The sequence below is a fragment of the Rhinatrema bivittatum genome, chromosome 2 (assembly GCF_901001135.1).
Source record: "Rhinatrema bivittatum chromosome 2, aRhiBiv1.1, whole genome shotgun sequence".
Lineage (NCBI taxonomy): Eukaryota > Metazoa > Chordata > Amphibia > Gymnophiona > Rhinatrematidae > Rhinatrema > Rhinatrema bivittatum.
This window is the reverse complement of record NC_042616.1, coordinates 46,438,929-46,458,903: the sequence shown is the minus strand read 5'-3', so window position 1 is coordinate 46,458,903 and position 19,975 is coordinate 46,438,929. Positions and strand designations below refer to the sequence as shown.

The window sequence follows — 19,975 nt, the reverse complement described above, 5'->3', positions numbered from 1 at the left end:
TTATCTGCCGTTATGTTGTATGTTTCTATGCTCTATATTTCTATGGCCAGAGATCAAGTAGGGTGAGCAGTAACACAGTAAGCAGGAGGGCAATTGGGCAGACTGGATGAGGCAAAAAGTCCTGATCTACCAACAGTTAAGAGTATAGGAAGTGCCATGCTAGGTCAGACCCAACAGTCCATTGAGCTGAGCTCCTCCAGCCAGTGCCCAGTCCAAGTCAGCAAGAAGTACCCATCAGATCCTAACATGAAAGTCTGTTTCATGTGCCTCTCCACAAGAATTAAGAGGTGGAGAAACCAAAGCCTATCTGACTAATCAGTATCTATGGACCTGTCCTCCAGAAACGTGTCCAAATCTTCTTCAAACTCAGTTACCCTACCACTAGCCTTAAACACATTTTCTGGCGAGTTCTATAGCTTAACTGTGCGTTGACTGAAAAATACTTTTTTACGTTTGTTTTAATTCTGCTACCTCATAGTTTCAGGGAGTGTCCTCTAATCCTAGTATTATTTTTTTTATTCCCTATTCACCTATACCCTCTAAGTTGCCTCTTCTATAACCTGAAGAGCCCTAACCTGTTTAGCCTTTCTTCATAAAGGAGCTGATCGATCACTGTAATCATTTTTGTTGCCGTTCTCTGTCCCTTTTCTAGTTGTGCAATATCTTTTTCAAGGAGTGGTGACCAGAACTGCACATCTTACTCAAGGTGCAGCCGCACCATGGATTGATACTTAGGTAATTTTACAGTCCCAGTTTTGTTTTCTATTCCTTTCTGAATAATTTCAAGCATTCTAGTCGCTTTTTTGGCTGCACATGGAACTGAAGATTTCAAGGTATTGTCCACAGTGACCCCCAAGGTCCTTTTCCTGGGTGGTAGCTCCCAATAGCAGGCCCCCACTTACCGCTATTGCCCGACACCACTGCTGCTGTCGCTCCCTGCGGCCCAGCAGCCATTACCTTCCTCCTGCGCGGCAGGGGAGGCCGCTACTGCACCGACGCCGACTCTGGCGCGGGCCGGAGGCCATCGCCACCGCAGCCTCTTCCCTGCTGCTGATGTTCCATCTTCGCGGCGGGCAGAGCCGCCCCGCCGAGTCTCCCTGCAGCAGGGAGCCGCTGCGAGCCTGATCTCCCTTGCGGCAGGAAGCCGCTGACGTCGGGCCCTTACTTACCACTAGGCCGCTCCCTGCAGCCCGGCCGCCAGCGCTTCCATCCTGCCCGACACCATCTTCGCAGCCTAGCCGCTGCTGGGACCTGTCTCGATGCGGCAGGAGTGCCGCTGTTCCTTCCTCCTGTGCGGCCCAAGTCGTCGCCGAAATCCTCCCCGAGCAGCAAGGGATGCTGCTGCCACTCCTGCGGCCTGGAGGCCGCTCTTGGTGCCTGCCTGCTCCTTCCAACGGGGCACCGCCATCGAAGCTCCTCTTCGCGGCAGGAGGCCGTCTCTGGATCCGCCTCTCTTGTGGCCTGTATGCCGCCGCCGGGGCCTGCTCCTGCTCACCAAGCGGCAGGAACGCCGCTGTCCAAGGTCCTGCTTCTTCCCTGGGTCCTCCTCTAGGCGCCGGCGCCCAACTCTTCTTTGTATTTAAAGGGCCAGCTCACTTCCTGCTTCAGCCCTATAAAAGGGCTCAGTTCTTGTTCCTCGGGGCCTTCGATCGGACTTCATCGTCATCCATGTTCTTCTGTGCCGGTCCAGGTCCTCTGTGGTCTTCATGTGTCCAAGATGGTTCTTCATTCTATGTCTTGATGTTCCTGGCCTCTTCGTCCTGATGTTCCTGGCCTGCTCCTTTGTCGCCTTTTCCAAGTCCTGATGTTCCAAGTCCTGATGTTCCAATGTTCCAGAGCTACTTCATTGCCTGTTCCAAGTCCTGATGTTCTGATGTTCCAGAGCTCCTTTGTTGCCTGTTCCAAGTCCTGTTGTTCCAAATGTCCTGATGTTCCAGATGTTCCGTATTCCTGATGTCTCTGTCCTGATGCCTTCATCTTCGCCTCTGCAACCAGCTCCCAGTTTCCTGCATCCACCTTTCCTGCCGTGGTCCAGGGCCAGCCCATGGGGGGCTGTGTAGGGCACTTCGTGGTACAAGGCCTTCTTCTCACCTGCAGCGCAAGTCTCCAGATGACACTTGTTTTTAATGTTCCAAATTCCTAGTTCCAAGTCTTGAATCCTGAGTCTTGAATCCTGTCCCGTCTTCGGAGTTCCTTGCCTGCTTCCGTCCATGCCCAAGACTCTGCCAGAACCTGCTCCACTCCAGCGTGGTCTGCGACCAGCCACAGGCGGCTGTGTAGAGCGTGCCCCAGTGCAGGCCTCTACTGAATCTTCAACATGTTCCAACCTCAAGTTCCACTACTTCGCCTGGAGTCTGCTTCACACTCAGCATGGTCCACGACCAGCCATAGGTGGCTGTGAAGGGCACTCTGTGATGCAGTTCTCATCCAGTACTTTCGTCTGAATCCTGAATCCTTGCCTGAGATCTTCTGAGTAACCTGAATCCTTGTTCCGAGTCTTCCGAGTAACCTGAGTCCTCGTCTGAGTCCTTCCAAGTTCTCATCTGAGTCCTGCCAAGTTCCAAGTCCTCGTCTTGTTCCTGCCCTCAGCCTCTGCCTGGCCTCATGCACTCGTCGTTCCCAGGAGGCGGGGCTGAAAGGGCTATCGAGTGGCCGGATGGCTACTCTCATGACCAGCATTGCATTGTTGGGTCACACTGGTGCGAGTAGGTCCAGCGGAGGGCTGATCCTGCCTGGTTCCTGTTCTGAGTTTCCTGCCTTAGTTCCCAGTCCTGCTTTGTTCCTGCTCCGCCCATGCTTGCATGCTCTCACCTCCCACGGTGTGCCTTGGGGCTCTTCCCTGAGCTGCGCCGTGGTCCAGGGGCTCACGCTCTCCCATGAGCTAGCGACCGTGCCTGTTTCAGGATCCATAGCCAGCGGTTCGCAACAGGTTCCGAAAATTGCAGTCTCAACAATATGGAACCCAGCATTGTGTATACTTAGTTAGGATTATTTATTCCTGTATGTGTCTCTTTGCATTTGTCCACATTCAATTTCATATGCCATGTAGATGCCTAGTTCCCAATCTGATAAAGCCCTTCTGCAGTTCCTCACAATGAGCTTGTGTTTTAACTACTTTCAATAATTTTGTGTCATTTGCAAAATTTGAGCACCTCACTCATTGCTCCTTTTTCCAGATCATTTATGAATATGTTAAACAACACTGGAGCACTCCACTGCTCATTTCTCTCCATTGAAAAAACTGATCATTTACACTTACTCTCTGTTTCCTTTCTTTTATGTTCAAATATTTTTATTGTTTTCAAAAAGGAAATTCAATATTCAACTTAAACAGTGCCCATACATGAAAGATTTGTCAACACAATTTCCCACAGGACATCCCCCTCCTTCCCCCACTCCTCCCCCTTTTTCCTTTATCCAGCCTAGTCCATGATGTAATTAGGGTTTTGTTCTTCACTTAAATGGCTTCTTGCTTGATGTGGCAATAAGCGTCTCAAATAGGCAGAAAAATTCTACGTTTTCTAGTCAAGTCGATCATATCAACATATTGCTAATTCATGCACGCAGTGGTCCGGATTTTAAAATGGTTACTGCTTTTCTGTACACCCTCCGACTTAATATCATAGCGATATTAAGTCAGAGGCCCCAAAAATAAAAAAAAATTAAAAATCTGCCCTCGGCCTGCGGGTTGGAAGACAGACGCTCAATTATGCTGGCGTCCATTTTCTGAACCCGTGGCTGTCAGCGGGTTCCACAACCGACGCCGTAAAATTAAGCATCGGCTGTCAAACCCGCTGACAGCCGCCGCTTCTGTCAATAAGGAGGCGCTAGGAATGCGCTAGTGTCCCTAGCGCCTCCTTATTGCCACGGGCACTAATTTGCATACCTTTGCTTCCTGAATCATGCGCCCGAATGTTTCTTAAGGTGGTCCGAATCGGCTAGCTCAAAGAGCCAAGTCTTTAGGTTTTTAAAAATTTTTTTTATCTCTGTTAGAGGTCTTTAAAAGCATGAGAAGTCTAGAATGGGTAGATGTGAATTGTTTATTTACTCTTTTGGATTATAGAAGGACTAAGGGGCACTCCATAAAGTTAGCAAGTAGCACATTTGAAACTAATCGGAAAAATTTTTTTTTCATTCAGTGCACAATTAAACTCTGGAATTTGTTGCCAGAGGATGTGGTTAGTGCAGTTAGTGTAGCTGGGTTTAAAAAAGGTTTGGATAAGTTCTTGGAGAAGTCCTTTAACATAGAAACATAGAAACATAGAAATGACGGCAGAAGAAGACCAAATGGCCCATCCAGTCTGCCCAGCAAGCTTCCCTCATTTTTTCTCTCATACTTATCTGTTTCTCTTAGCTCTTGGTTCTATTTCCCTTCCACCCCCACCATTAATGTAGAGAGCGGTGATGGAGCTGGAGCTGCATCCAAGTGAAATATCAAGCTTGATTAGTTAGAGGTAGTAGGGGTAGTAACCGCCGCAATAAGCAAGCTACACCCATGCTTATTTGTTTTTACCCAGATTATGTTATACAGCCCTTATTGGTTGTTTATCTTCTCCCCTGCCGTTGAAGCCGGGAGCTATGCTGGATATGCATCGAAAGTGAAGTATCAGGCACATTTGGTTTGGGGTAGTAACCGCCGTAACAAGCCAGCTACTCCCCGCTTTGTGAGTGTGAATCCTTTTTCCTTCTCCCCTGCCGTTGAAGTTATGCTGGATATGCGTGACGTATCAGTTTTTCTTTTCCCCTGCCGTTGAAGTAGAGAGCTATGCTGGAAATTCGTGATGTATCAGTCTTTCTCCCATGCCGTTGAAGCAGAGAGCCATGCTGGATATGCGTCGAGAGTGAAGTATCAGGTACATTTGGTTTGGGGTAGTAACCGCCGTAACAAGCCAGCTACTCCCCGTTTTGTGAGTGCGAACCCTTTTTTCTTCTCCCCTGCCGTTGAAGCAGAGAGCTCTGCTGGATGTGTGAAGTAACAGTTTTTCTTCTCCCCTGCCGTTGAAGCAGAGAGCTATGCTGGATATGCATTGAAAGTGAAGTATAAGAATGGAGTGATCAAGCTAGTTGAAAGGCATCAGGAATAGAGGAAGGTGGAGGTAGTAATTTGGAGTGGATTAACTGCTGTTAATCAAGCTGACTTAGGGAATAGCTGTTGCACGTCCCAGCCGCTTCCGCTCTGCGTCTGGCCCTGCTCACTTTGCTCTCCCGTCCACGAGCTCCGGGCTCCCCCACTCTCGGTCTCCAGCCAGTTTGTGGTATCCCCGGCTTCTCCCTTTCAGTCTCCCGTCATGCCTCATGGCGGGGCTCAGCGTCCTCCATGGCGTCGCCCCGCCCCTAGGTGCGCACGTGTGGTCCACCCAGCCTCTTAAAGGACCAAGGGCGGCTCCCAGCTCCGTGGCGCACCCTGATTGATAGCAGGATATAAGGAACTGGTCAGACACCACTTCCTTGCCTTGGCAATTGGGTCGTACACTCCGGTGTTCTCTAGTTTGCCTGTTCCAGTGTCTCCTGTTCCAGCGTCTCCTGTCCCAGCGCCTTCTGTCCCAGCATCTCCTGTTCCAGCATCTCCTGTTCCTTCGTCTCTCCATTCCTGGTAGTACCCTTCGGACTGATCTCACGGTACTGACCTTTGCTTGCCCTTGACATCTTCTGACTGCTGCCTGGATCCGACCTCTGCCTGTTCACTGACTACTCTTGATCGCTACCTGGAACCTGACCTCTGCCTGACCTGACTATTCCTGGATTGACTAAAGGTACTGACCCCTGCTTCGGCTGACCATTCTGAACTGTTACTCTGGCCTTGATGCTCGCTATCCACTCGGACTCTCTGCCCTGGCCTCCTGTGACCTCTGGACATTCTTGCTTGGACCTCGACTGCGCACCCTTGTTCGTGATGGGCACTCCTCTGCACTTCATATCTTGGAGACCCTATGAGGCCCACCTAAGACCAGGCAGCCCGGGTACCCAAAGAAACTCCGGGATGCTATTGGCGAAGCTCCAGCTAGCCTCTGTCTCCTCCTGTGCTCCGCCTCCTGGTGGCAGGAGCTCTTTGGGTAAGACCAGAGGGCTGTACCAATCCTGCACCAGGCCAAGGGTCCACTTCCTGCGCAACAATAGCCACTGCTATTACTGGCATCAATAGCATGGGATCTACTTAGTGTTTGGGTACTTGCCAGGTACTTGTAGCCTGGATTGGCCACTGTTGGAAACAGGATGCTGGGCTTGATGGACCCTTTGTCTGACCCAGTATGGCAATTTCTTATGTTCTTATGACATGGTTTAATTGGACACAGTCAACATGGACTTACCCAAGGGAAGTCTTGACTCACAAATCTCCTACATTTTTTTGAAGGGGTGAATAAACATGTGGACAAAGGTGAACCAGCAGATGTGGTGTATTTAGATTTTCAGAAGACGTTCGACAAAGTCCCTCATGAGAGGCTTCTAAGAAAACTAAAAAGTCATGGGATAGGAGGTGATGTCTTTTTGTGGATTGCAAACTGGTTAAAAGACAGGAAACAGAGAGTAGGATTAAATGGTCAATTTTCTCAGTGGAAAAAGGTAAACAGTGGAGTGCCTCAGGGATCTGTTCTTGGACTGGTGCTTTTTAATATATTTACAAATGATCCAATTCAGAAATCCAGGTCTCGGCCTCCTCAAGTCTGCCCAAATGCTCTTGCACCAATTCCACTAACTGGGCAATTTTATGTACCATGATCCCCATCCAGGCATTGAGGCGCGATTTTAGTTTGGTTGCGAATGCCTCTAATAAATCAGCAGCTTTGTCTGGACTTCCGGCTGCACTTATTAAAACCTTATCCGGTTCATCGTCAAACATGGACACTGCCGGATCTCCCTCCCGATCTGGCGATTTGCCTCTTACTACTTTTCGGAGCTTTGACCTCCTCTCAGCCCAGAGTACAGATAAGGAACTCTGAGTAGCATCCTTACTAAGCGCCATGGTACAATTTAGACAAAAAAAAAGGGGATCTGAGCAGCAGGAAATGAATAGGTCCCGCCACGTGAGCTCAGCAACATACGTCTGCTCCCTTCAACACTAACCAGAATTCCCCACCTCTATCTCATTTTCAAACAGCAAATAATATTCTTTAAAGCTTTAACACACTCCCAAACAGTAAATGGTATACTTCAAAGCAGTATCACACTAACATACAACAAATATAATTTAAGGTTCAATCACACTTCTAAACAGAAAATAAGATACTTTAATGCTCAATCACACTCTCCTCTGCAAGCAAAATAGTTTAGCAAATTACACAGACTCCAGTCTTTATCCAGTAGAAAGTCCTGCTCTCACCAGCTCTTGCGCCAGTAGCACTTCCCTCAAGACTGTTAACATGTTCCTAAGTAAGAACTCTCTTTTTCTGGGAGGCCATCAGCTACAGACAAAAAAAAAAAAAAAAGCTTGAGTTCAGTTTCCATTGCCACTGCATAATAAAATATGGAATTTTCTCCAATAAACTGAGATGTGCATATACAGTATAGAAGTCACAGAACAGGAGTAACGTGGCAATGTCATTTTAAGTGATGAGTATTATCTTCCAGTGGCTCTTCAAATGCATAAGCCCATGAAGCGAACTTGCTTAGAGATATACTTAAATGTGTCTTGAGAAAGGAAGTTTATTTTTATACACTGTAAATAATAAGACCCCAAAACCACAACACAGCTATAAGAACATGAAAAAGGAGATTCTGGATTACTGAGATACCATTTCTTATTAGCAAGTACATTGTAAGGCTGGCTCTGAAATGTCTCAGACCCCCCTTCATTAAACAAACCTTTCTTTCTGCCCGGGTTATGCCAAGTCACCAACCTGGAGCCTTTATGAACTGCACCAAATGGCTCGTACCTTCCACATCACAGTGGGAGCAGAAGGTGGAGGCCACCTCAGAGCTCTGAGCTGGTACCCAGGACCATTGCTGGGGATCATGGTGCCCAGGGCTATAGGGTTGTCTTCAGTGTTTCCCATCCCTACCCTGGCTGGCCGCATGGCTCCTGCTCTTTCATTGGGACAAGCTGGGTCACTGTTGGACAGCCTGGGGTGTACGCCCGCATGTCCAGGAGTGGGGAGTAAGTGGAAGGGGCTGGTGGTGCATTGCTGGCCTTGCATTCGTCCATCTTCCAGTACACCTTCGGCTTGGCACACCTGGCAGGTAACAGTCTTGCCCACCTGTAGCGATGACCCTGCTATACCTTTTTTTTTAAATTTATATTTAGAAAATCATCCCTGGATGTCTTCTTCCCTCCACAGTTAAACATCTCAGTTGTGGTTACTATTATCCATGCTGGTTTAAGCGATGAGAGGAAGTAGCTCTTTGTGGCTGCTCTCAGAGCATTTGTCCTACAGACAGAGCAGTGATGGCCAAGTTTATGTGTCAGTCTTAAAAGTTAACCTCCAACCTGCCAGAGTATAAGAAAGACTGAAACTGAACACACATTTTTAATAAAGAAATCAGGTGTGCCAACTCTGACCAACATCCCAGACCCTGTTTCCAAAGGAAGACTGCTTTATGAACTTCCACTCGGCTGCACTGTGGGAGCTGTGGTCCTGCTTCTTCTAACTGCAAGCTACACTGCCCCTAAGTTATCAGCTCAGTTCTTGCCTCCTCCCCTCACCCCCAAGGAAGGAGAAGTCCTCTTCATTCTTCCAAAATGTCACCTTTATTCCAGTGTTTTCTTGTAACATTTTTAGGATTGCCATCTAACTTAGCTTAAACCTGAAAAGCAGATCTCGTTCTGGTTCTGTCCCATGGCTTTCCTATAAGTCCAGAGAGGCCATGAAGAATCGGAGGGAGGGAGTATCCCCTAAATACTGAGCAAGGCACTAATTTCAGGCTTTGAAGAAAGAGTGCCCCCTAATCTCAAACTCTGGCACTGGGTCAGTACTGAGCCAGAGGGAAGAATGTTCCCTGATACCACGCTGGGACACTCAGTCAGTACTAGCTCTGAGAAAAGGGTCCCCTAAAATTATACTGGGGTATTTGGTACAATCTGAGAGGGAACAGTGTCTCTAAAAGTGTCGTGGTGGGATACTGAGTCAGCATAGGCTGAGAGGGAAGGATGTCCTTAACACAGACTCAGAACGAAGAGTGACCCCTGCTATCATGCTGACGTATTGGGTCAGTACTGGCTTGGAGGGAAGAGAATCCCCAGCACCATGTGCAGAGACTGGCTCAGGTATGGTTCAGAGGGAAGAAAGTTCATTTCCTGCCAGATGTCATCATGCAAGGACACCGATTCAAGTGTTGTTCGTCAGAGAGATAAGCGCCTCCCGTCTGAGTCACCCAACAGCAATTTTTTCCTACATCCAGTGACTCTGAGAGGTCTCCCATCCACACACAGAATGAAGCTTGGGGATATCAGCAAGATCTTACTTGTACAGGTGGATGAGCTCTGTAGCCAATAGCAATAGGCAGTTTTCATAATGGCCAATGACATCACAAAGCAGCTGCATTCAGCCACAGCTACCAGTAACAACAGAACGGATTTAACCTTAAGAACAAGGCATAAATGCTGAAATTTCTTTTTCCAGCTTAAAATGAAAGTTATTAAATTGGACAGCTGATGGGCTCAAAGTAAAATACCATACAGAGCGGATATCCCGAGTTTTATTCTCACGCGATAGTGACAGGATTTCCAAATCTACACAAAGCAGAGGCAAAGCCTAGCTTGTGAAAAGAAAGAACTCCTGGTGCAAATCTGGGCATCGTAATATATTTATTGCAACTATTGATTGACTTTAGTGTAAAAAAAATGGTGAAGACAAACCAAGCATTGTGATTTGTCAGACAGCATCATGTGACCATATATTGAAATCCTTAATTGCAATAGATAAGGCACTGACCAATGGCAAGGCAGCTTTAACAATGCCTGATGACATGATCTGGAGCCATCTAGTAGCCCTAAGTTTGGTTGAAAGAAGACATCAATGCATTAAGTTCGACCTTCTTCAAACTCCCCACGAGAGGACAATTCCTGGTCTGTGGTGATTCCGAGGAAGGGAAAACACGCTGCAGAACTTCAGCCAGTCATCATTTTCCCCAGGTAAAAAAAACAAACAAATAAATAAATAAAAGTTGCCTTCTTGACCTCAAGAGAGAGAATGAAGCAAACCCCAGGAGCAGCTCCTTTCAATCAGAATTTGATCACATTTAAATGCCCATCTCTAGCAGGGCCATTTTAACCACTTATGGGGCCTTGCATAAATATTTGTGGACAGGCCTCATTTTATTTTCCCATATTGACTGCCACCCTCCATTTTATCCCCAGCTCCAGCACTCTACTCGTTCTGTCCCTTCTCGCTTTTCATCCCCATTAATCTGAAACTGCTGGCTCGCTGCTGCACTCGCATATTGCTGCCTTCTTCCTGCCCGTACAGGCCAACACAAGTACAGTTCTACCTTCTTACAGTCCATAGGGGCTGGTGCACGCATGCCTCTTCCATGGACCCGTGCAAGAGTGGGGTGAGGCATCTTCCTCCTTCCGGCCTGTGTGGGTTAGCATGAGTGCAGTGTCAAGGGCCCCTTGCTATGGGTAGAGCCAGTGCAGGGTTATAGGCACCCTAGATGAACCTTCAGCCTTGCACATCCTACCCCCCCCCACAATTAATTTTCAGGGTCATTGCCACTCCCTTCCAGAATAATCCTCTAAAAACACATAAATGGACATCATACTTTTAAATACTAAATTTTGTCTTGTATGCAAACATGGTTCAGAAATCATGTCACAGTGTGTGATGAATGTGTCATCTGGGATTTTTAGGGGTAGACTGCAAACGTAAAAAATAGAATAAAAACCTAATTTATTAATTACAAGAAATCCGTACTCTCTGAAATGACTAACTAGGCTTAACTGGGATATTTCCCCCCTTTATACTCAACATGGAAAAAAATAATCAAATTATGTTGTCATTTGAATAACGGTGACATAAATGCCCTCCATTACCAGATATTTTGTCAAGTAACAGAAAACCCTGCAAAAAAAGTCACATAGAACCTATATAGCAAACCTGCCATAATAAAACAGCCCTAACTTCCAGAATGTAAATAGCAACAACCTTATATCCAAAGGCAACACTGCAAATATTCCACCAGGCAAGGGAGAAGTAAAACTAATAGTTCACGCTTATCCAGCATAGCTCTCTGCTACAACGGCAGGGGAGAAGAAAAACAACCAATAAGGGCTGAATAACATAGTCTGGGTAAACAAATAAGCATGGGTGTAGCTTGCTTATTGTGGCATCTACTACCCCTAACTAATCAAGCTTGATATTTCACTTGGATGCAGCTCCATCACTGCTCTCTACATTAATGGTGGGGGTGAAAGGGAAATAGAACCAAAGGTTACTAAGAGCCAAGAGAAACAGATAAATATGAGAAAAAAGAAGTGTGAGGCTTGCTGGGCAGACTGGATGGGCCGATTGGTCTTCTTCTGCCGTCATTTCTATGTTTCTATATGTTAGGTTCTAGAACAATACACCTCCTATTGGGAAAACTGAACAAACTTAAGTGCTACAGATCCCTTCACACACTAGCAGAACACCTCACCTTGGTCACACATGCAGAACACAGACCCCCCTCACCAAATACGGAATAAGTGATCCAAATAGAAATATTATGTATTCATTAGATTTTATATAGCACCTCGTTATTCAGAAATATGCAGGCAAAACCCGGAATTCTTCTCTGCTCTGCTGTCTGTACAAGCCTCACCCCTCCGCTTCTGCTCCCTTGCAAACAAGAGGGGGAAGCGGGAATAAGAAGAATGGAGGGCTGGATTAGGAAGTAAGTGGCTGTCCTTTGCTCTTCAGTGTTTCCTCCAGGCTCACCTCCTCTCCCCTCCTGCACCTGAATAACAGGATCAGGGAGCAGAGTTTTGCTTACCTCTGTGCATTATCTACTCCAGGCTCACCCTCCTGCAGGCTGCCTGGGAGAGGAGGGACTGAAGCGGGAAGCAGAGGGCTGTTCCCTGCTGCCTGATTTGCGCCACTTGCCAATTGCATCGCTGTCATCAGGGCAGAGCCCTGTGTGTTTATGCAAAAAGGGCTTTTGCTATGCAGGGCCTGGGACAGCTGCTCCTTTTGCCCATAGACAAAAGTAGCCCTGATCTCTAGGAGCACCTTCACAATTATCTCTCTATTGCCTCCACACAGGACAACTCCATTCCCACCCCCTGCCTCCAATCCTTAAAAGGACTGTCTAGCGGCAGCCACGTGGGAGACCCAGAGTCGATTAATGGGCCCAGCTGCTGTTTCTCAGGCCAGTTCTTCCCCTCAAAGGGAGTCCTAGACACTGCTTAAGAACAATTTCTATTGGCAGGCTCAAGACTGCCCTTGTACCACAGGGTCCAAAGAAAGTCTCAGCCCATGCCTCTTAGCCAGGGGGCTCTGGCTGCAATAACTGGGCTACATGAGACCGAGGGAAGGGGTGGGAAAATATTCCAGACAGAGGTGGGTCTGACTGTGGGTTGAACTGCCTTTTGTCAGATTCTGCTGAAGCACTACGTTCCTTTTGACTTCTATTCCTGTGCAGTTTGAAAACCTGTCAATGGCTCCTGAATGGCAGGAGCTACTGGCTGATGGGAGAGTGACAAGAGCAGCGCAATGCCCCCCTCTGCATTCTCCCGTGATTCCGTCGGCGATTCCACTCCCCATGCCGGGCTTTTCTGCTCCTGCCACCCCCGGGATCCACTTAAAAAAAATGGATCCTTTCCGGGCTTTTCCCCCCCGAGTCCACCCGGGCTTTTCCTTTTCATTTAAAGACAAAGAGGGGCTCAGCGGAGGAGAGAGGCAATTTCATGCCTCTGAATATTTTTACCAGAGCCAGGTGACCTGTTGCTGCCATCTTCTCATTCATTTGCATCTTCTTCTGGTCTTCGCTTGGCGATGAGCAAGCTTTCATTTGCTGAACTTGATTTTAGTGGTCTGCCTTCATTGATCAATTGATGAGATGATTTTGACTGACTTTTGATTTTGATTGTGGGCGAGGACCCAGTATAAGCACGGACGATATTTAAAATGCGGAATATAATTATAATAAAACTTACGTAGCCCTTGGTCCACCAGGGGCCCACTTGGGAGTACTGGGTCCAGGTTGTGATCCATGCTCCAGGGGTGACAGCAGGGTAATAATGTAACATCTTTCAAGGCCCTTAGGCTGCCTGGAGGCCTTCTGCTACCTTCCAATAAAATAAACACGGTACACGGTCACAAATAAATCCTTTGCTGGAATAATTTGATTGCAGGTGAAAATTCACAGCAGGGACCCTTTGGAATGGTGCCCTTCAATACAGAAATAAAGTTTTGATACCTCACAGATACAGGCAGTGGTAAATCCGCACTGCCTGACAGTAAATACTCTCAAAGGGGACCCTCTCTGGGTACTTCCCCTGAATGGTACCTGCAAGCTGGATGCAGACCTCCTCCACAGTAGGAAACTGGAAATTCCTCCTGGGACAACCCCAGATGAGTTTCTGCTGACAAGATTCTTTCAACATCGACCATGCAAGTCTGGCAGTACTTACTGTGAGCTGACTCCAGCTGGAAATCCACTCTGCAGAACACTCCCACAGAGTACGAGAAGTGTGGGACTTAACTCCCCTCTTCCTCTGCATCACCTCTCAGTCCTTTTCCACTCTCAAGATCCTCCTTGGACGCCAAGAAAAACTCCCATGTCCTCAAGGCCTGCAAACCCCATCCTTGGGTCCCAGCCACCCTCCCAGGACAGAAGGCCGAAGGAACAGGTCCAAATCCAAAAGTGGGCTCGTGAGTTTCATTCAACATGCACTCCCTGCGAGACCCCCCCCCCTCCCACCGGAGAGCGTCCTGGAATGCTGCACGCTCCTGACCTCTCACACCCAGGCTCCATGGAGACTCTGATCTGGATAGGAAGGGACACTTCGGTGACCTCCCCTCCCACCGGAGAGCGTCCTGGAATGCTGCACGCTCCTGACCTCTCACACCCAGGCTCCATGGAGACTCTGATCTGGATAGGAAGGGACACTTCGGTGACCTCCCCTCCCACCGGAGAGCGTCCTGGAATGCTGCACGCTCCTGACCTCTCACACCCAGGCTCCATGGAGCCTCTGATCTGGATAGGAAGGGACACTTCGGTGACGCCCCCCTCCCACCGGAGAGCGTCCTGGAATGCTGCACGCTCCTGACCTCTCGCACCCAGGCTCCGTGGAGACTCTGATCTGGATAGGAAGGGACACTTCGGTGACGCCCCCTCCCACCGGAGAGCGTCCTGGAATGCTGCACGCTCCTGACCTCTCACACCCAGGCTCCATGGAGACTCTGATCTGGATAGGAAGGGACACTTCGGTGACCTCCCCTCCCACCGGAGAGCGTCCTGGAATGCTGCACGCTCCTGACCTCTCACACCCAGGCTCCGTGGAGACTCTGATCTGGATAGGAAGGGACACTTCGGTGACCTCCCCTCCCACCGGAGAGCGTCCTGGAATGCTGCACGCTCCTGATCTCTCACACCCAGGCTCCGTGGAGACTCTGATCTGGATAGGAAGGGACACTTCGGTGACCCCCCTCCCACCGGAGAGCGTCCTGGAATGCTGCACGCTCCTGATCTCTCACACCCAGGCTCCGTGGAGACTCTGATCTGGATAGGAAGGGACACTTCGGTGACCTCCCCTCCCACCGGAGAGCGTCCTGGAATGCTGCACGCTCCTGATCTCTCACACCCAGGCTCCATGGAGACTCTGATCTGGATAGGAAGGGACACTTCGGTGACGCCCCCTCCCACCGGCGAGCGTCCTGGAATGCTGCACGCTCCTGACCTCTCACACCCAGGCTCCATGGAGACTCTGATCTGGATAGGAAGGGACACTTCGGTGACCTCCCCTCCCACCGGAGAGCGTCCTGGAATGCTGCACGCTCCTGACCTCTCACACCCAGGCTCCGTGGAGACTCTGATCTGGATAGGAAGGGACACTTCGGTGACCTCCCCTCCCACCGGAGAGCGTCCTGGAATGCTGCACGCTCCTGACCTCTCACACCCAGGCTCCATGGAGACTCTGATCTGGATAGGAAGGGACACTTCGGTGACCTCCCCTCCCACCGGAGAGCGTCCTGGAATGCTGCACGCTCCTGACCTCTCACACCCAGGCTCCGTGGAGACTCTGATCTGGATAGGAAGGGACACTTCGGTGACCTCCCCTCCCACCGGAGAGTGTCCTGGAATGCTGCACGCTCCTGACCTCTCGCACCCAGGCTCCGTGGAGACTCTGATCTGGATAGGAGGGGACACTTCGGTGACCTCCCCTCCCACCGGAGAGCGTCCTGGAATGCTGCACGCTCCTGACCTCTCACACCCAGGCTCCGTGGAGACTCTGATCTGGATAGGAAGGGACACTTCGGTGACGCCCTTACACTGAGAACTTAAGGGGCTCGAAACCTACTCTCCAGGAGAAGGAAGGAAAAGAGTGGACAGAAATATTCAAATAACAAAGCAGGTTTCCATGCAGCACTGGAAGTTTGCATTTTCCACAGAAGGAGACAAAGGGTCATTCCACAGGGAGGGAAATTTTCCAAGGGATTTCTACTGGCAAACCAGCACTTTACCTGGGTCAGCGGCCCATTTGGGAACTGTCTACCCGAGATGCACATACACCCTGCCTGCACCTAATTTTGTGTGCACACTGGAGAGATGTTCTGGGGGGTGGATTCTAACCAGGCTCCTGATTTACATGCCTACGTATCGATTTTGAAAAAGTACGCCCATAAATTTTCTCTGGAAAAAAAAAAACCCCCCAAGAAACCTCCCTGCACAAATTAGAAGGGGTAGCTCCAGAGGGGAGTTTTTGCTGGGATAATCTGCAAAGCAAACTTAACGCGCGCAGAAGTTCACTTGGAGAACTGGTGTCATTTATGAGCGTAACCAGCACCAAATTCATACGGACTGTACGGAGGGAGCCTCGGAGGAAATGCGAGATAACGTTTCCTCACTGAGGCCCATTCAGTAAAGTGCGCGGGAGAGCCGGCGCTCCTAGGCGAGCGCCCTCTCTCCCGACGTGCGCCCAGGCACCTCTCCTGGGTGTGCGATTTTGTATTCGAATTAGGGCCCGCGTTAATAAGGAGACGCTAGGGTCACTAGCTCGTCCCCAGCGCCTCTTTATTGGCAGAACCGGCGGCTGTCAGCGTGTTTGACAGCCGACGCTTAATTTTACCGGCGTCGGTTGTCGAACCCGCTGACAGCCTCGGGTGCGGAAAACGGACGCCGGCAAAATTGTTTCTTTTTCCCTGGTTTTTGTATGCGCCATTAGCCAGAGACAGGAGCTTCACAGAGAAGCAAGGAAGGACAGTGTCCCGGGGAAAGAATCCAGAGAGAGAGAGAGAGAGAGAGGACAGTCTGAGGACAGAGAAGCTTGCTGGTTTACCGAGAACTGGAGAGCTAAGGAAAAGAGAAAACAAGGCGAACGGAGCCGGAGAGGAAGAATCAGAGAAGGACTGTTTGCATAGCAGTGTCAGAGAGCAGTTTCAGGCTGCCAGGAGGATTCTCCCCAGCACCCAGGAGCCCAGGAGGGGGGTTCAGAAAAAGGTTGCCAAGGTTCCTAGATGCAGGAGCTGAGATAAGTGCCCATAAAAATCAAATATTTACTTTCTCAGGAGCAATGCACACAGTGGGTCTCTCCTGCCTGTGAGAGCCTGCCTGCATTATAAAGTCTACACAGCCCCAGTAACTGTTAACCTGGTTCATCAGCTAAGTTTCCATAGCCTCACTGCTGGCTGTCCCAGACTGATTATAAACCAATGCAGGTGGACCAAGGATCTACTACAAGGTTGGTGAGATCCTAGCCTATCTGGGCAAGTTGAGTAATTAGAGAACTGGAGTTTATTCCACGAGGGAATGTAACCAATACCAAAATACGGCAGCACTCTTGAAGTGATGGTTTATTAACATTTTGCATCAAACTACGGGCCGCAACTTCATACATTTTTTTCTTTTTTGGTATGCACACTTACTGGACTGGAAACGGTAACCAAGGACGGTCTAATACTGATGTGAGCAAGTGTGTAAAGTTACTCTTAGGGTTTGGGGGTGTAGAATTGGCATCCATCCCAAGGCATAGCCCATGCAAGCATTTTCTGTATTATTAGTAATGATCTGTATGCTATATTGCCATTGCTAACCTAGCATCTCTTAAGTAGCAAACCATTACTGGACAAATTATACCTAAATTCATCTTATTGTTTTTTGCTTCCCCGTTACAATAGGTTTGTCTCTATTACTTGCCTTATCATTGCTGCATCTGTTGTGTTATTCCAAGTTGATAGCAGAAGCATTAAAGTGTTTATAGTAGAGAGTTGTTTGTCTTTGCTGTACCCCGTTCTCAGGTCTGAGATGCAAAATCACAGGGACCCAGAGAAAAGAGTAACAGGGCACGAGGATTATCTATCCCGGAGTCACTAACATAACTCGCCACCTCCCACTCTGTCCCTTCATACCCCGGGTGCAAATGGGGTTTATTCTTCCTGTGCAGCCCTCTCGCTTGGCACTAAGAAAACATACATCAAGAGGGGTGTTACACAGAGAGCGGCATTTAGAGCAAAGAGAGAGAGATGAGCAGAGATCATGCAGGGTCTGCGGTGATAGGGTAGCAAACCTCAGGCTGCTTCTCTCTAACTTGCCATGCCATTTGACAACCTTGCGATCATCAGGGTTTGATCACAGCCCAGGTCTCCACCCTTTCTGATGGGTTGTCAGTACATCTCCCCCATCATGTGTCGCTACTCAGGGTTCCTTCGTGCCACATTCATGCCACTGCACATCTTTCTATTAAATCTTAAGCTCACACTTGACCCCCACCATCAAGCTTATAGAACTCTCTCATCTCAGAAGGAAAGAACGTAGGCTTATAAGATCACCATATCTGTGCATGTGTGTGCGTGTCCCTAATGGCTTTCGTGTTTGGTGTCCTGCCCCGCATCACAGTTTCAGGATGTCAAGGAGGATCCTGACAGGGTTCTTTTTTGTTGGAGATCCACCTATATGTGCGGACACGTGTGTCCCAGAAAGTGGACTCCCATTAGTTCTGCGTGGAAGCTCTTGTTTATACTTCCTCTACTGCAGAGGTGGGCAAGCTGCAGCCTGCGGGAACCTTTAATCTGGTCTGCGGCGAGGAGTCGAGACCCTCGCCAATGGCAATGACAGCAGGAAGAGCGCACAGCCAGAAGTGACAGCGCTGGGGGAGTGCAGTGGTGGCTTAAGGCTCATCGGTCCTCCAAGGGTGTCCACTTCCTCCGTTTCTCAAAGCCTCATTGCTCCTCCTCCTTGAATCAGGCTCCTAATGTGGCCCTCAAACCAAAATATTTGCCCATCTCTGCTCTAGTGTGTCAAATCTACTATGTGTAACCCCTTTTTTGGAGGCGGCACATAACTCATTTATTTCTTCAGGGGCTGCTCCGGCTCACCCTTCCATCCCACGCTGACTCTCAATCCCTGGCGGCACTCAGCTCTTGCTTACCGCCCAGACGATGAGAAAAGGTCGCCAGTGTTGTGTGTAGTCATTGTTTGCTTCCCGTGAGGTGAGAGGTTGTAATAATTCACCAGGTCTAGGTGTTAAAACACATTTTACTGAGTAATTTATGAGTATCAAAGTCCATTATCCAGAAGTGTGAATTTACATCGGACTGACGGTACAGGTATTATTCGGGGTAGGTAGGTGTCCTTTTATCAGACCCACGGTGATTTTATATGCACTAAACTCTCTCAGTGGCTGTGCGGGAATCCTAATGGAGGTGTCCCCAACTTTACTGCCAAAAATCCTACCTTAAGACATCTTCTCCTTGGACACCCAGCCCGTCCTGGTCCTTTGGTCCAGGTAGACATCAGGGTGGGGGTCTCCTGCTCTTATTCCTCCTTCTTTAAAGATTCTTTCATCCTTATACTCTGATCTTTCTGGGGAACTTCTCTTGGGGAAAAGTTAGAGGGATCGAGCAAGTTCTCTGCTCTGAAATCCCAGTGGGGAAGGGGCAAAAACCTCCCCACTCTTCTTAAGTCCAAAAAAATATTTTAAGGCTTAAACTGGATACCTCTTCTGCCTTCACTGTCTCTCTCAGCGGGATCCATCACTGGTGCTTGCCCACCTAGGGTTTAGAGCGGGCTCACGGGTCTTTGATCCCCTAGTGAGAGCCCTTTTGCCCTTAAAGGGTATCAGGCTTAAAAGTCTGTATCTCTGCAAAATAGGAGGAGGATCCTCAGGAAGGGAGTGCACTGGGAGGTATCACTTCTAAAATAAACTCCTTTGAGTGAAGCTGGGAGGCCTCACCAGAGTGTGGAAAAAAAATGCTTCCTTACTCCTTGACTGCTTCCTCAAACTGAACGCCACGGTGTATTTACATGGCTCGGCTAAACAGTCATCAGGCATCCAATCCGGACTCTCCAGGCGGGAGGAATTGAGGGACATGGATGGTTCTAATCACTGGGACAGGGACAACTGGTGGCCAGATCGGGAGGGCCTGACACATGTCGATCCTGTCATCTACAAAAAAAAGACTTCAATTCCTTTCTAGCTCTTCTATAATACTGCACAAGAAGACCCCAAACAGAACCAACTTTAAAACTGATCATGTGGTCCTCTTCCTTTCCTTAGAATGAGCTCTGTTCATCATCACCCCTGCTGCCTGTCACTCACCCAGCTCCCAACCGAATCTACTGCCTCTTTTGGCAACAGTGTTGGAGGCTATACTGATATCAAAGTAGACCACATCTGGTGCTCTGCCCTGCTCTAATTCCCTGTTTACCTCGCCAGAGAAATCAATATCCCACATTGTGTGTTGCTTCGCTGTTTTTTTTTACACCACATTCATAACTCTGCACATTTTTATATTAATGTACTCTATGCCAATAATTTACCCAATAACTGAAGTCCGATTAACTGGTCTGTATATGCCAGCCTCCTCTCTATGTCTAGTTTTATGAATGGGAGGGAACAATATCT

At 48.7% G+C, this 19,975-nt stretch overlaps 1 protein-coding gene across 1 annotated transcript in view; it reads left to right on the top strand.

Moving 5' to 3' along the window:
• Window positions 1-9,510: 9,510 nt before the first annotated feature.
• LOC115083903 overlaps window positions 9,511-19,975 on the top strand; it is a 49,149-nt gene continuing 38,684 nt past the window's right edge. The window contains exon 1 of the mRNA XM_029587979.1: window positions 9,511-10,066. The gene's annotated coding sequence lies outside the window, so the exon portion shown is untranslated. The remainder of the gene's footprint in view (window positions 10,067-19,975) is intronic.